Source organism: Typopeltis vanoorti, chromosome 5 (genome assembly GCF_054136105.1).
Source record: "Typopeltis vanoorti isolate ZY-2024b chromosome 5, IOZ_Tvanoo_1.0, whole genome shotgun sequence".
NCBI lineage: Eukaryota > Metazoa > Arthropoda > Arachnida > Uropygi > Thelyphonidae > Typopeltis > Typopeltis vanoorti.
The window spans coordinates 68384778-68402338 of NC_143553.1; the positions used below are offsets into that span (position 1 = coordinate 68384778).

At 36.8% G+C, this 17561-nt stretch overlaps 1 protein-coding gene across 2 annotated transcripts in view; it reads right to left on the reverse strand.

Moving 5' to 3' along the window:
* The window catches only part of LOC150106497 (uncharacterized), a 553742-nt gene that overhangs the window by 155118 nt on the left and 381063 nt on the right, over positions 1 to 17561 (reverse strand). The gene's annotated exons all lie outside the window — the stretch shown is intronic.

Sequence of the window (17561 nt, forward strand, 5' to 3'; positions counted from 1 at the left end):
GTCTCCAATCCAATGCACTAATCTAATATCCAACCCCATCTGCTCTAGTTTGACTGTCAACTTATCATGAGGTATTCTATCAAAAGCTTTTGCAAAATCCAAGTATATTACTGTGTATCCTTCTCCTCTGTCCAAGGAAGCAGTCACTTTATTGTAATAAGTAAGTAGATTACTAAAACACGACCTCCCTTTAGCAAATCCATGCTGTCCATCAAAGATTATACCATTGTTGTCAACCCAACTCTGGATCCTAGTTCTCACAAGCTTCTCCAACAACTTAACCACAACACCTGACACACAGATAGGCCTATAGTTTGATGCTTGAGTACGATCACCTCCTTTATGAAGTGGCACAATCTTGCCCTCCTTCCACTCTTTAGGGACTTGACCAAGTGCAAGACTCGTATTAAAAAAATATGTCAAGGCAGGTGTCAACACTCTGGCACATTCCTTCAGAATACGTGGTGATATATTATCAAGTCCCACAGCCTTATTTACATCTAGTTTACTCAACTCCCCAAACACCTCTTGCTCACTTACAGTCAGTCTCTCCTCCCCATCATCAACTGCTCTTAATCTCTCCATGAAGTCACATTCACAAGATTGAAAGATCTTTATGAACTGCTCATTAAGTATCTCCACCACACATTCTGCAACAGCTGTCTTTATACCATTTCCTCCAATCAATGTCATCCTTCCATAATCATTCTTTCTTTTGCTGGCTACATATCGAAAGAACTCCCTAGGATTCTTTTTAGCTTCATTAGCTAACTGCTGTTCATACCTCTCTTTAGCTACTCTCACCAACCAAGTCACTCTCCTTGCCTGGTCTTTGTAGAACTCATGAAATTGGTTGCTTCCACTTCTCTTATGCTGCCTCCACAATGCCCTTTTTCTCTGTATTGCATGCTTAATCTCTTTATTCATCCATCTCACACCTAACTTATTTAACCTTCTCACCCGTGGTATACATTTAGACATTGCATCCACTAAATATTTTTTGAAAATCCCCCAAGCTGCATTGATCTCTTTTCCAGCTAACTCCTCATTCCATGCTACACCTGCAAGCTGTCTCCTGAGCTCTTCATAATCACCCCCCTTGTAGTTCCACATATACCCTTTTTTCACAGGGGTCCAGAGACTTATTGCCAGAGAATTTGGAATCCCACACAGCATTGTATCCAGGCAGTGTTTCAAACCAATGAAATGTGTTCCAGACATTTTCTAAGAGGTTTCCCTTGCTCTACAAGGAAATATGGAGGCAGAATTTTGGTTATAACTGCAAAAAGTAATCATTGCAAGCTGGCAGGTCAGCTCCATTCAATCACAAATACACAGATATCTCAACAAACTGTGGCAAGATTCTGCAACAAGTAGACCTATATGCCCAAAATCCTATAGTCTGTGTCCCTTTACCCACAGCTAGAGCACATTTTAATTGGTGTTGTATCCATAAAAATTGGACAAGACACAATAGGCTAATGTACTCTTGACAGATTAGAGTTGTTTTAGTCTTTACTCCAATTCTAGATGACACTTGATCTGGCAAGAAATTAGTACTGCTTACCATCAAGAGAATATTTAGGAAAGAGATAGATATGGTGGTGCTGAGGTGATGATGTGCGAAGGAATTATGCTTAATGGACACATTGAACTACAGGAAAAAGGGACTATGACTGGGGAACAATATTGTAACGAAGTTTTTTACTGTTATGTTCAAATGGTCCATGGATGTAGGTGAAGAATTCATTTTAATAGATGACAATTCCACACCACGTTGCACACAAGCAATACAGATACTTCTGGAGATTGAGGATATTAACTGAGTCGAGTGGCCAGCATGCTCTGCAGATCTCAACCACATAGAACACGTCTGGGATGCAACAGGGAGATGCATTTCTGCTCGAAATTCCCCTCCAGAAAACAAACAATGCCTTATCCTTGCTCTGAAGGAGGAGGAGTGGGCCAATTTGCCTCATTAACTCCTGAATCACTTAGTGCTAAGCATGGCATGATGGTGCGAGAGCTGCATTGCAGTTCGGGATGGGCATATTCCATAATGAAATGTCTCTCTTCATAGTTTTCTGTAAGGAATGTACATTAATTCCTTAACTACATTCTTAAGAAATTTGTATCTTAAGAGCCAAAAACGTTTATAACACATTTTTTGTGCAATATAATTTATTATTATTATTATTACCCAAGATATGGAGTCAAAGACTCATCTAGTTTAGAGGGCATATTGCAAGTGTTGCAAAGACTGCACACTGTAGTGCTGCTATGATAAGAAGTACTCTAACATGTAGGGATAATGAAGTAGTTATGCCACCATATAAAGCACTAGTTAGATCACCCTTGAACTAATGCACTCAGATTTAGTCACCTGGCTTTCAATGTGATGTGGAAACATTGGAGAGGGTCCAAAGATGAATGACTAAAGTAATATCAGGACTCTGGAATGCTGGCTATGGAGAGAGGTTGAAGGAATGAATGTGGATTGTAAAGTTTGGTAGATAGGAGGAAAAGAGATGATATAATAGAGCCATTTAAGTTAGTGAGAGGATTTTATCAGATTAATCTGGATGGGATTATAAAAAGAGCAGAAAGCTAGAGAGAAAAAAACCATAGGCCATTCCTGGAAGTTATGTAAGAGTGTGTTGAAGAGGGTGTGAGGAGTATATTTTTTTACATGGAGAATTGTCAGTGAATGGAACACATTAACAGAATATGTTGTTAAAGAAGTGTTAAGGATTTTAAGATTAGGTATGATAAATATGTTGTCAGTTGAATGAACCTCCCACAAAGAGCCTGCCTACTCCGTGGAAGGTATAATAATAATAGTAATAATAAAAGACAACATCAGAAATTATATTAAAATATTATAAATTAAAAAATTTCCTATATTCATATATATTTCATAATATCTATGTAGTCAACAGATTAACTACTAGAGATCTCATTCAACTAGCATATCTATCATACTGAACCATAAAACTCATTCACACTCTTAGCACTCACAACACAGTAGATGCATTCCATTTGCCCACCATTAATACATGTAAAAATCTACTCTTCATTCTCACACAACCTCCACGAATTATCTCATTTCTCCTGTTGTGTCAGAAATAACTGGCCCACTCTGTGACCGCCATTTGTTTCAGCCACAACATGAGAAATTACTCACTTAAGATAAAGACATGCTTGAACTCTCAAGAGCAAAGGCATAGAAGCAATGAACAAAATGTAATTTGAGACTGTAACAATTTAATCAATAATATTACTGTAAAGTAATCCAAAATCTATGTTATAAATCATGCCCGACACAGGAAAAGTTATGTTAAGTGACTTCAGAGTTGTTAACCAATCAGCGGAGGGTCTCATCATTACGTATCAGTCCATGACTCAGCAGAAAAATCTGAGACGTCATCCAGTAAACTCGGCAGTAAGAGTTCTGTCAAGAAGGCCGCCGAGGAAAGAACATGACCCACGGTGACCAATCGGCCGCAGCTATGAACATGATGTAGTCAGAGAGAGAGAGAGGGCGCTCACTGCCATGATATAAGCACGCCGTGCTCTTCAAATGCTCTCTTGTTTCCTGCATTTTTCCTGTGTGCCAGTGAGGAGGCCATGAAGGCTGAGGATGCTTGACGCCGGTTTCCAGCAACTCTCCACGTTGCAGTGGGTTCCGTCACGTACAAGTCTTCCAACTGTACAACAAGAAATCAGCAGACAGGGCCATTGGTGAGTTACCGCCAATGTAACTACTTCGTAGGATTCAACAAAGAAAGACATCGGAGACAACAAGGAAGTCTTGTCGTATCCGAGGAAAGAACAGCCACAAAATCAGGGAAACTAATTGGTAAGCCAAATAATTCTTACCTATATGCTTAAGAAGTGCTGTAAGGGAAAGGAAAAGAAAACCTTAGGCATAGCCCTACTAGACTCAATTCATAGATCCTTTTGGACTGAACATCTAGATGTGACCTTCCTGCTGTGACTTATAAAATATGTATGCGTGAACTTTTAATAAGACAGTTTAAGAAATGAAATGTTAAATGAAGTGCACTGATTGAAAATGCAGCTTTGTGCATTGGACCTATGAATTGCGTAAATCTAATAGCAAGGAGATTGACTCTCATGAGATTTGTAAATAAGATTAAGCAAAATATCATGTATGAATTTTGAATAACTTAGTATTGCCAGAACTAACATAATAACAGGAGCATCACTCAATCCTAGAGCAAACCAATGGAATAATGATGATTGAATAATGCTCCTGAGCTATGATTATATAACCTTGTATAATAAGAAGTACGTAAGAGATTGAATGAGCTCAGTACATGTGTGCAGAAATGTAATTATTGTGTATTAATACATTTGCTTGATTTCATGTATATTATAATTAGTAGAATTAAAATGCATTGTTTTAGATCAAACTTTGTGTGTTCTGTTAACTGAGACTGACCTACCACTTGTTAAAATTACGAACCTGTGTAAGTGAAGGGGGAAACATTTGTGTAAGAGAAAGGGGGGGGAGCCGCGACTGCATATCTCGTGTTCCCATTATTAAGTATTATTACAGTGATAGTCATTGAAGTAGACCTAAGAATCAGGAATTAATCACCGGCTGGCGCAGTCATTTAAAAATTAAATAAATTTGCCAGAGATAACTCTTGGTACACGTAAGAAGAAAAAATAAAAAAACAGAATAAGGAATAAATACTAAAATATAAACATTTAAAGAAAATACGAATATGTAACACTCCACTTTTCATCATCCATTCCATGTTAATCTTATAAAATTCCTCATAACTTAAATCCATAGCATATGACCTCTTTTCTACTTATCCAGTAAACTTGAAACTTAATTCATTCACCCTCTTTACATAACCAACATTCTATAGTTCTGATATTGCCTTAGTCACTCATCTCTCTCTCTCTCTTCCCTCCTCACAATAGTAACAAGGTGACAAACAGTCCATATGCAGTCTGATCAAGCCTTTGCACAGAGGTATAACAACTTCCTTATATCAACAGCAATGCATGCTACAGTCTATGTAATCTATACAACTTTAGAAATTTGCCTATGGAAATTCAGATCACTAGTCAAGCAATCACCCCCTACATCCCAAATTTCATTCTAAAAGTATGAGGCTGGGTACAGCATAGTCTTACATTTCTAGACTCCAAAGTGCAAACCTTGTATTTATTAGCAGCAAAAAAACAAACTTCACTTAACTGTCATAGTTGAAAGTCTATTTAAATCTAGCTTCACATTATCATCACTCCTTACAATTATTCTCAACTTTGCACCAATCAGCAAACAACTGATTATTCTTTGTCCATTCAACGAAAATACTAACACAAAAAAAAAAGAAAAAAAAGATGAAAACTAGTGGTACAATGACAGAACTTGCAGCACGGCTTAGTATGAATCAATAGAACAATAAGTCTAAAATTAGAATATTAGTAACGAACATGTATTGTTAATTATAATATTCATAAACAATAATTTATGATCATTTAATTCAAAAAGAATTCATGACAGTTAACATAAATCCAGTGACAAGGAAGTAGATAAAGAATACTATTATTATTATTATTATAAATATCTGATCCCCATGGAGTCACAGGAAGGTCTATTCTCTCTCATGCCAAAAGATCATTAAGATATGTCTTGAACCCATTTGCAGTTTCCGCACTCACACACACTTTCAGGCAAATGCATTCTGCTCACCAATCACTCTCCATGTAAAGAACCTACTTCTCACTCCCCCCTGCTCACACCCTCCTTATACAGCTTCCATGGATTGCCTCTGGTTAGACCCTTGGCTCACTCTACTCTATGAAATATCTTCTCCACATTCACCTAGTAACAACCTCTCACCGACTTAAATATATCCCCCCTGTTTCTTCTCCTATTCATAAGGTTCTGTAAGTTGCATTTACTCAATCTCTCATCATATCTGACATTCCATAGACCTGACACTAACTTAGTAAACCTTCAATATATCCTCATCCCCTTAAAACCAGGTGACTAAATCGGTGCATAGTCCATATGTAGCTTAATCAAAGCTTTATACAGAGCAACAATAACCTCTATGCTTCTGCATGCCAATGTCTTCCTCATTATGACATAATCTGTTCTGCTGTTTTTACAATTTTAGCAATGTGACTCCTAAACTTCAAGTTTCTGTCCATCATCACTCCCAGATCTCTCATCTCTTTCAAAATTTCTCCATTAATTGTATACTCTGAATCCCAACCTTGCATACTAAATTTCAAGACCTTGCACTTCACAACATTATACTGATAGCGCTAATCATTTTCCCATTCACAGTCTATTCAGATCTTCATACAAGATCATAACATCTGCTATACTTCTCATAGCCCTTCCCAACTTTGCATCATCAGCAAACAGCTGCATATCTCCAGTTAAGCCAGTCCTACTGTCATTAGCATACAAGTTAAAGACTAATGGTCCCAAAACAGATCCCTGTGGCACTCCACTAGTTACTCTTCTCTTTTGGGATACTACTCCTTCATATACAACCTGCTGATACCAGTCTGCCAACCAATCAGCCATCCAACATACTAGTTTGTTATCTAATCCCATCTGTTTCAGTTTAGCTACTAGCTTGTTATGTGGTACTCTATCAAAGGCCTTTGAAAAATCCAAGTACACCACTGTATATACATCAGTGAAACGTACAAAGACGGATGACAAAGATGGTTTCAGGATACAATTTTGGTTATGAGGATCGGCTGAGAGAATGTGGACTGTAGAGTTTGGCGGATAGAAGAAGGAGAGATGATATGATTGAGACTTTTAAACTGTTGAGAGGTGGTTACAGGGTTGACACTGGGGAGTTCTTTTGCTTGGTTGAACAGCGGGAAGGATAGAAGAAAGAGAGATGATGACAAGAGGTCATCCCTGGAAGTTACGAAAGGAAACTGTGAGCAGGAGGGTGAGGAATGGTTTCTTTCCATGGAGGGTGGTTGAACCGTGGAATGCATTGCCTGATGAAGTGGTGAGAGCAAGAACAGTCAATGAGTTTAAGGAGTGGTATGATAGACTTTGTGTTTCTTAGGGTGGGGAACCTCCACTCGATGAGTCTTGACAGACTTTATGTTCTTAGGAAGGACCTCCCACGATGAGTCTTTTGACTCCATGGAGGTCTGAATAATAATAATAAGCAGATTACTAAAATGAAGAGGGGAGATATGATAGAGACCTACAAGTTGGTAAGGGGTTGTTATAGGATCAATGGTGGAGAAGTTCTACAGAGAATAGTGGGAGATCAGGGGAGAACCAGAGGTCACCCCTGGAAACTGTATAAAGAAGGTGAGTAGGGGAGTGAGAGGCAGGTTTTTTTTTGTGCAGAGTTGTGAATGATTGGAATGTCTTGGCTGAGAGTGTGGTGTCTGCAAGGAGTTTGAGTGTGTTTAAGTCAGGGTATGATGAGATGTGTGTGTGTGATAAAAGGACCTCTCAGATGAGTCTTTGACTCCATGAGGTCTTGGGGTAATAATAATAATAAAGAATGATTTAAGGACCACAAAAGGAAGAAAAACTAGATTCTGAGAGGAAATTAGCTCAGTGGGCAAAAGGAAACTGCAAAGATGTTTTGCTATGTGACAAGAAAAAGGAAGAATGATTATGAATGCATATTAAAGCAAGAGAAGGATTCCTTTCATAATCAATCTTCCAAAATGAGAATGCATTATCTAGGTAAGATGAAACAGTCTAGTGAAACTATGACTGTAAATCTCAACCACTCTGGGAAGTAACCACAGTTAACTATTCATAGGTGTTTTTTAACATTTAAATTTATGTAATCTCTATATCAAAGTATCATAACTAACAATGATGTTTTCTTGTTCATTAAGCTGTGACCAATCCACACGTGGTAAACTTGTGCTCTGTGATACATTATTATTATTATTACAATCTCTATGGAGTTGGAAGACTCATTGTACATGATTCACTCAACTGATATCATACCAAATCTTAAAATCCTTAACACTCCCTGCATTAACAACATATTCTGGTAATGTATTCCATTCCCTGACAACACTCCATGTAGAAAATCTATTCCTCACAACCCTCTTCCCCACACTCTTACAAAACTTCCAGGGATGGTCCCTGGTTCTTCTCCCTCTTGCCTTCTACTCTTTTTATAATCCCCTCTGGATTAATCCAATATAAAATCTCCTCACTTACGTAAATATCTTCATCAAATCACTATGTCTGTAGCGTTGAGTTCTCAAGGCCGGTTTGCCTGCTTTGCAGGATGAAAAACCCTAGGATATGGACAGCAGGGAAAAAAAAACCCTGCTGTCCATACCCAAGACCGGCTAACTTGGCTATGGCTGAGGAAGATCCTTCAGCTCTTCATGTCACTGACGGGAATCGAACCTAAGACACTCCTTCCCCAGGCATATGGTTGCAAAGCGCAAAGCCACTAAGAGCACAAATTCACTTACTTGCCAAAAACTTTCCTTATGCTTTCTTCTTTTCTTCAACTGTCTCTTTAACTTCCCGAGTCTGCAATGGAAGTATAAGAGTCTACAGTTCACTTCTGAAAGCAGCTCAACTCTGTTTTATAACTTTCTTACACACTCTTCTTTTCAATAAGAAATTCAATTTTATCTTGCTCAAAACTAAATGGTGATCATTTACCATTTCAAATCCTCTGTATATTCTCATGTTCTGAACGTGGAAACATTACTATCAACAATAACATAGTCAATGAGACTTATTTCTTGCATCATCTCTCCATGTGAATTTGTGCACATTTTTATGTTGAAACATGGTGTTAGTAATAACTAGTCCATGTCCTAATCAGAAATCCAGCAGGTATCTACCATTATTATTAGCTTCCCTCTTTTCTCCATATTTTCCCAGGATGAAATATTTCCATCATCATCATAACACTAATTACAGACTACCCTGGCCTTCTCTTTCCAATTAGTTTATATTTTATTGTTTAGGATATCAGGTGTTGGCCATTCAGTTTACATGTTTTATCCAATTTTGTTTGTAATGGTTCCATTTTTCTTCTATTATTTTATTTTTAGTTCTTTTAAAATATCTTCATTCCATTTTTTGTCTAATAATGTATATTTTGCAGTTCTTCTCATGAATCTCATTTCACTTGTTTTTATTCTTTGTTTATCTTGTTTGTTTATTGCTCAAATTTTGCTGCTGTATGATAATGTGAGCACTACTAAAGTATTGTATATTTTCAAGCATGTTTCTTTTTGTACAATAATTCCAAGTTTGGTAATTATTTCTTACTCAGTTGCTTAGATCTCCAATAAGGACTAACTTTTCCTTTTTCATTGTGTCAGCTGCCTTCTGTAATGAAATTACAGAAGGCAGTTGACACAGAATGAAAAATTCCTCCACTTCTTTAGTAGAACTTTCTGTGGGACCATAGGCACAAATAGGTTGCATTGTCCAGTTCACCACATCTCAGTTTGGATATCCGCAAGCCAAGCCAGGATGAGATTTTGCAATTTGTTTTAAGGGAATGTACTAAGAAACTGATTGAGCTATTGACCTGGTTGTTTAATGAAAGTCTTATGCTGCTCAGTTTTCTATGCAGTAATAAACTAAAATGGAAGCAAACTATTTTTTTTTCAATGCAAGTTAAAATTTTGGAAAAATTGGCAAGAGATTGTATATGGGAAATATGAGGATAACATTCTTTACATAAGGCCAGCCATGATTTGTTAAAGCACTCTTGTTTTCATGATGTGGTCATATTTTATAATGAAGTTTCAAAGAATAGTTGAGGAGGAGAATGCAAATACAAGGATATTTCTGGATTTCCGGTAGCACTTAAGTATATACAAAGCTCCTATTATTTTCCTCTTTCTGACAGATATCAGAAAGAGAAATGTAGCACACAGGATTCAGTAGGGCTCAGTATTGGGACCATTACTACCTAAGTGATATTGTGAATAAATTGCATAAGTAGGGGCAAGATATGATATTCATATCTTGAATATCATATCTTGCCCTGGTAATTATTTTGTTTGGATATCAGCAAGCCAAGCCAGGATGAGATTTTGCAATGTATTTTAAGGGAATGTACTAAGAAACTGACAAAACCACATGTGAAGTTTGGGAGAATTATTAGAAACAATGCTGACGTATAATAAATTTAATTTAATCCTTTTTCCCAGTGATTGCAAACAAAGTTTGTGCCTGAAAATATCTTCAGGACTGAATATAGTGTTGTACTATCTTACCTGGGTAAGTAGTACAACACTACAACACAATAGTACAACAGGCAACTCAGAGCAAAGATGGTGCAAGCTACCAACACTCCTATCCCAGTATCTCCCATAATGCAAAACACATCTCCTTGTGGATATGTATACTGTTATGCATTAAGGGATTGGCCACTACCCAGACCAGTTTCGATCTTTATTGAGGTCTCTTCAGTGTGAGCCAGGCCCAGAGTTGGAGATACCAGGCAGAAGCAGTAGCAAGGTCATCTTTACCTATAGGAGTTGCCAAAAGGTTTGCCACCTTTTTTTTTTGAAGTTATGAATAAGCTAGTATTAATCAGACAACTCAACATATTTTGCAGATATATACAGTATCATGAAATCATTACTATCAAGAGCCAACATAATCTGCTTCAACTGCATATTTTAAACAGGAAATCTCTGCCATCAAAAAGTCTCATCTCTGAATGGCTACAGCTCAAGAATTATAGAAAAAAAGCACTGTTTTAATTCTAATTCTACAAGAGAAGATGATTCTCATAGGATATCAACCCTTTATTACCATCACACAAACCACAGTGGGAAGTTCACTCAACCTATAACATTTATCATACTGAACCTTAAAATCCTCAACACTCTCTGTATATTCACAATGAATTTGGGCAATGTGTTGACACCTTTCTTCACAACACCCATACACAACTTCTAGGGATGGGGTCATGTTCTTCTCCTGTCTCCCCCCTTCTACTTATTATATAATCCCCTCTGTATTAATCTGATAAAATCCTCTCACTAACTTAAATGTCCCCTACATTCTATTAACCTCTCTCTCTCTCTCTCTCTCCATAAGTAATATTCCAAAGTTCTCATTATCATCTCTGGAACTTCTCCAGTGTTTCCACAAAATTTGGGCAAATAGTCCAAGTGTGACCCAACCAATGATTTATACAGTGACAAAACCACCTACTTATCCCTACATGACAGCATACTCCACATCATAGCAGCATTGTTACATGCATCCTTTGCAACATTTGCAATCTGGCTTTTAAATTTCATTCCACTGTCAGCCATTATCCACAGGTCTCAAATCTCATCTACATCCTGAAGAAAAGTTCCATCAATACACTCACAGCTTATATCTATCCATCCCAAAATGCAATACCCTGCACTTATTAACATTACAACTACAACTGCCACTCATTTGTCCAAACTAAAAGTCTATTCAATCTTCCTAAAAAAGGTAATTAATATCAGTAGTGCTGTTTATATTCTCCCAAATTCTGCATCATCAGCAAACAAATGAAAATCCCCAGTCATTCCACATGAGATATCATTAATAAATGAGGTAAAATGCAGAGGGACCAAGAACAGAACCCTGGGGCAGAACACTGGGCATCTTCCTTTTTTCAGACACTGCCCTCTTTCCTCCTTCATATATACAATTTGCCAGCATTGTTCATAGAGCCAATGTCCAATCTATATAATCAATATAATATTATTATTATTAGCCCCTCCATGGAGTCAGTAAATTCATTGTGGGAGGATCATTCAACTGACAACATATATCATACTGAATACTGTTTATGTTATCAGTAAGGCTTCTGATCAACAGTAGGCTATTAGTTAAGTTTTTGGGGAGTCAAAAGTTATATGCAGATTTTCAACTGTGTGTGCATGCGGGTGGGACAGTGTCCCTAACCCCCATGATGTTCATGGGTTAACTGTATATGATTCTTCCTTATCTAACAGACTCATTACCTTATCATAAAATTCAAGTAAGTTGTTAAAACAAGACTTACCCTTTACAAATCCATGCTGATCATCATAAAGATTACTATTCCATCAACCCAATCTTGAATTCTATTCCTAACCAATCTCTCCAATACTTGACCACAAGTGGAGTTATACACTGGTCTATAATTTGAAACTTCTGTCCTAGAACCATTCATGTGCAGTGGATGGTTTTAGGACAGAAGTCCTAGAACTATTTTGCCCTCTTTTCCCTGGGCAAATTCTTCACTGCAATATAGCATTACCTGTTGGGGAGGAGACTATTATAACAATCTGCTTCCATTAATAAGAATACAAAACAGAATAATTAGAGCCATAACTACTACCGACTTTGCACATTCAACCAATGATCTGTATATCGCTCATAATATTCTACCATTTCAGAAACTATATCTCTATGGTTGTCTGTTATATGTAAAAAGAAACACTGAAAGTTTCTTGGTATATAATGTAGACTATGGATTGCGCTGCGGTCGAAACACGCTGGAAGTACCTAAGGCTAACAAAGAAATTTTTCATAAATCTTTCGAGTACATTGTGACGAGCAGCTATAATAAACTTCCGAATGAAATTAAATCAATAACCTCAGAATATGTATTCAGAAAAAGATTGAGAAACTACCTTATGAGATTAAAGAATGTTGACAATTATTTTAAACGTATAGTATAAGAGATCGTTATAACTCATATATCATAACCAATTAAGGTATTGATTTACAAATTGGTTCATTCAATTAGGAATTAAAATACCAACATGTACATTATTATAACTGGTAAGGGAGCCCTCTTAGATGTGGTCCCCAGACTCTCAGTGTCTGTTTTAAGCAAATTACTTTTCTAGTAACCAGTATGGGCTACGGCCCTTGGTTACACATATTTGCATTAACTAACTTACATTACTCTAAACCAATTACTTATCATAACTTTGAAACCATTGGAAATATATTATATTCTACTTGCATATATGAGAAAACTTTTTATTAACCATAATAAAATAATAGCCATAATAAGTGTTAGTACCAACAGAATATGATAGTAATACTTGAATTTTATTTTGTAACATTGTACTGTGCACTGGATTGTATTGTGAAATATTGTCATAATTATACAAGTTGAATAGTATAATATGTATAATTTGTATACGTGATGTGAATAATAAACATTATATAATCATAATCATAAATAAATTCTTTCCTCTTCTTAGGAACCACCCCCTATAGGACTTTCATTAAATAATCAAGACAAGGACAGAGCTAAATATTATGCTCAATGCTTAAAAATATGTGGTGATATATCATCCATTCTCAGAGACTTATTAACATCTAACCCAATCAACACCTGATACAACTGATTCTTTCACTATCAATTCCCTTAATACTTGCTTCCCTTCTATATATTGCACAGCATCATTTACACCAGTGTGATATATACAATAATTAAATGCACCTTCAATCATTCTACTATATCCTTTGCAACTGTCACTCTGCTGCCATGACTATCCACCAGTGTCCTCGCTTGCCATATAATGGAAGAATTCCCTTGGATTAACCTTGGTCTGACCAGCCAGTCTCCTACCATAGTGAACCTTTTCTTTCTTTATCATACTCGTCACCTTCCTGGCCTGCATTTTATACTCTTCATGGATTTAATTGCCACCAACTGTCTTGTAGTCTTGCATTCCAACACAGCTTGCTTGATTTCTGTTAACTTATAATTCAATATATATCCATTTTTGGCAGTAACCTTTTCTTGTTTCACCACTTCCCAAACAAGTACTTTATGATCACTCACCAACCAGCAGCAGTGTCAATATCTCATTAATAACTACATCTTGTGAAGTTATCACCAAATCCAAAACATTAAAGCCTCCAGTTGCATCAGTCACATGCTGCTTAAGATATTTATCTCTCAGAAATTTAACAAACTCACTCTCCTTATTCCCATACACTATCTCCTCCTTCCATTCCATATATCTGTAATTAAAGTCTTCCATCAGGATCACCTTCTTTTTTTACATGCCCAACCAATTTGCCTAAACATTTCACAAGCATTATTCTCTACATTTCCTGGCCTATAATAGCATTCTATCGGATATACTAGCCTGTTAATTTCAACTTCACACTGCATAGATTCAAAATCTGCATATGTACTACTATCAACTTCCACACTTTGTGGACACAGTTCCTCTGCAGTCATTAACAGGATTCTTGCCCTTCTCTTCACCTTGCTATCCTGTAAAATATAATATTGTTCCACTTCTGTTCCCGACATCACATCATCCTCAGTCAACCAAGTTTTAATTATGCCACTTTTCTTTAGCATACTGACTCAATCAATGCAACAAACTCAGCTCTGTTATTTCGAATACTCCTTATAATCCTTCCCAATCCCTGTGGCTTTGAAGCCATTCTACCAGCACCAACATTCTCTACTCTAGCCACTGTTCCATACCTCTCTCTCTATATATACATATATCTCAAACTACCATTTTCCTGATCTTGACTGATTACCATCCATAGATGTCTCATTCTTGCATTTATGCATTTCATCATCTTGTGCTTCAGTAACCACATCTTCAACCTTGTATCCACCTTCCTTCTGTCGTACAGCCCATTTAGCTGTGTTATCCAGATTCACAAGTACCCTTTCATATTAGCTACATTAACTTCTTGATTCTGTGCATTCTCAGCAAACAATAGCCTTTTTAAAGGAATAACACCAAACCCATTCAAATGCAATCAGCTTTAAACCATTCTAACTTTCCTTCAAATTCACTCCACAGATTAACAAACCAAACCCCCTTTGCCCACTCAACCTAGCTATCTTCCTATTCATGATCTCTGCTCTCCTTCTTAACTCATTATTGTCATATCTGGGCAACATGCTAATGACTTTTCCAACAACAACACTATCATCCTTTATCTCTTGCATCAACTTCCTCAAGTCTCTATCAACATTCCTTATTTCACCAACTAGATCATTTTTGCCCATAACTACCACTGATTCTGATGCCTGCTCTTTCCTTCTCTGCAATGCATCGGTTATTTGTTTCATTATTCCACCAAAAAAGCATGTTTTGTGCGCTTTATTAGATATCCCACCTTTAATGATCATGTCTCCATATAATGATATACATTTATCCTTTCGACTCTTTCTTTATAATACTAACTTCCTCCTTCGGATTCACATCCAATTTCTTCTTAGGGTTTAATCTCATCTTCCAGATGATTCATTTTGCTTTTCATTTTCAACCAACTCTTGTCTAAGCTCTTCTACTATGGTGCCAAAGCTCTAGCTACCATTTTTAAATGCTGTACTTTTAATACACTTCTCACATACATGAATGTTTTACTTATTATTATCCACTCTGACAGTACACAATTCTTTCACATTTTTCGCTGCATACATGAAGCAATTTTCACAATGCATCCACTGGGAAAAATCCATACTTCCTTTACAGACACCATTTTCAGAAAGCAGAAGCAGTGGGAACAAACAAATAGCAAAACACAAATAAATGAACAAAATTCCAGGGATACTTGTATCTAGCATGAAAAAAATGAAGCACAATTATATGATAAAAAAGCCACACTATAGACTATTTAAAAACATTTTTCTTAGCACAGTTCATATATACTGCATTCACTCCCAACACTTGGGAAATGGGAATGGATGTATACTACCAATTCTCATCCTCTATTGCTTCTATGCATGAAGAATTCTATCAAATGCTTTTGTAAAGCCTCCTCTATCCAACACATTATTTACCTCATTATAATATGCAAGTAAATTGCTAAAACAAACCATATGTGTTTACAAATCCATGCCTAAATATCATAAAAAATCTTATCCATCAACCCAGTCCTGCTTAGATAATGATCAAAGGTGCTTGTGAAGTAGGAGAGCACAGCTAAATGAGTTGAACAGAAGGCAAAAGATGGATACGAGGTTGAAGATGTGATTGCAGCAGGATAAGGTGATGGAATACAAAAAAGGGAGGATGAAACAGGTGTGAATAGCAATCAGAGTAAGGATAGAAAAAATGGGAATGGCCAGACAGAAGAGAGAGAGAGAGAGAGAGAGAGAGAGAAGGAGAGAGTTGTGATATAGTGGCTACAGTAGAGGAATGTTGGAGGAATGCCCCTAAAGACAAGTGAATTGTTATGTTTGTATAAAAATATAAAGTGTGTATGAAATAGCTGAGATCATTACATTGATTGAGTCAGTATACCCAAAGATAATCAGTATAAGTAAACTTGGTCGTCTGAGGATGAACTGTCAGGAATAGAAATGGAAGAGTATACAATTGTTTCGAAGGGATTGTAGAGGAATTGTGCCAACAAATTGTGGAGGTTGATATTACATGTGCAGATTTTGAATCTATGTGGTGTGAAGTTGAAATTAACAAACTAGTAAATTTGAGAGGATGAGTGAATAATAGCAAAAAATGGACCCAAGAATTCAAAGCTGAGTTGGTGAAGATGAGACAAAAGAAGAAGCAGATGCAGAATGAAATGAAGAGAATTGTAGGTATGTATGGAAAATTGAAGAAGGCGAAAACAAATGATATTGGTGTGTTGCCCAGGTATGACAGGGCAGATGAGATGAGGCAGAGAGCCATAATTATGAATGATATGTTAGCAGAAATGTGTGAAGAGAAAGGAGCATAAAGAGAAAGGAATTCCACACATTTGTTAATGTGTGGAATGAGTTTGGATGAAGAATTGAACTGCATAAGAGTGACGAAACTGCATTTGAATGGTTTTGGTGTGAATCATTTGGAGAGACTACTGCTGAAATGGACAGTAATGAGTGCAGAGAATGAATCTGAGCAAGTAAAAATGATGTGAAAGAGCAGGAGAGTAAGGAAAGAGACTGAAGTGGTGCTTATGTGAGAGCAAGTGTGCAAGACAAACAGGGAAACGGGGAGACTCAGGGTGGATAGGGGAACACAGTGTAAGAAAGGTTGATGCTCCAAGAAGATGTGAATGTGTGTGTAGACAAAAAGGAAAAGGGATGACCTGGGATGTAGGGAAAACAGTTAGATTTGAAGAGGGTTCTGGGATGAGTAAGGAGAAAAAGCAATGGCACGAAGAAAATATAGAGAAGTCACATCTAATAAGTGGTATCAGTTAAAATTGTTATAGATCTATGAATGAGCTGTTATTTGGCTACAAATGCTGAGGTATCAGAAACAAGGAAATGAAATGGTTGCATTAATTGAGTTTGTTCACCCAAAAAGTGTTGGCAAAAGTGAAACATGGTGGGATAAGGATGACATCCTGACAGGAATAGTTATGGAAGAGTATGATGTATTTCATGAAGATAGAAAAAGTAAAAAGGAAGGTGGAGTAATACTGATGATAGAAAAAGAGGTAGAGATGCCAGGGGAAAATAGTGGCAATTGTTTTGAGGCAGCATGGCGTGAGACAGAGGTGAATAGAATGAAATACTTTGTTGGATTTACTACAGTTCTGGTAATGTGGAGGGTAGTGACTAGAAAATGTATAAGCAAATTAGCCAATCAAA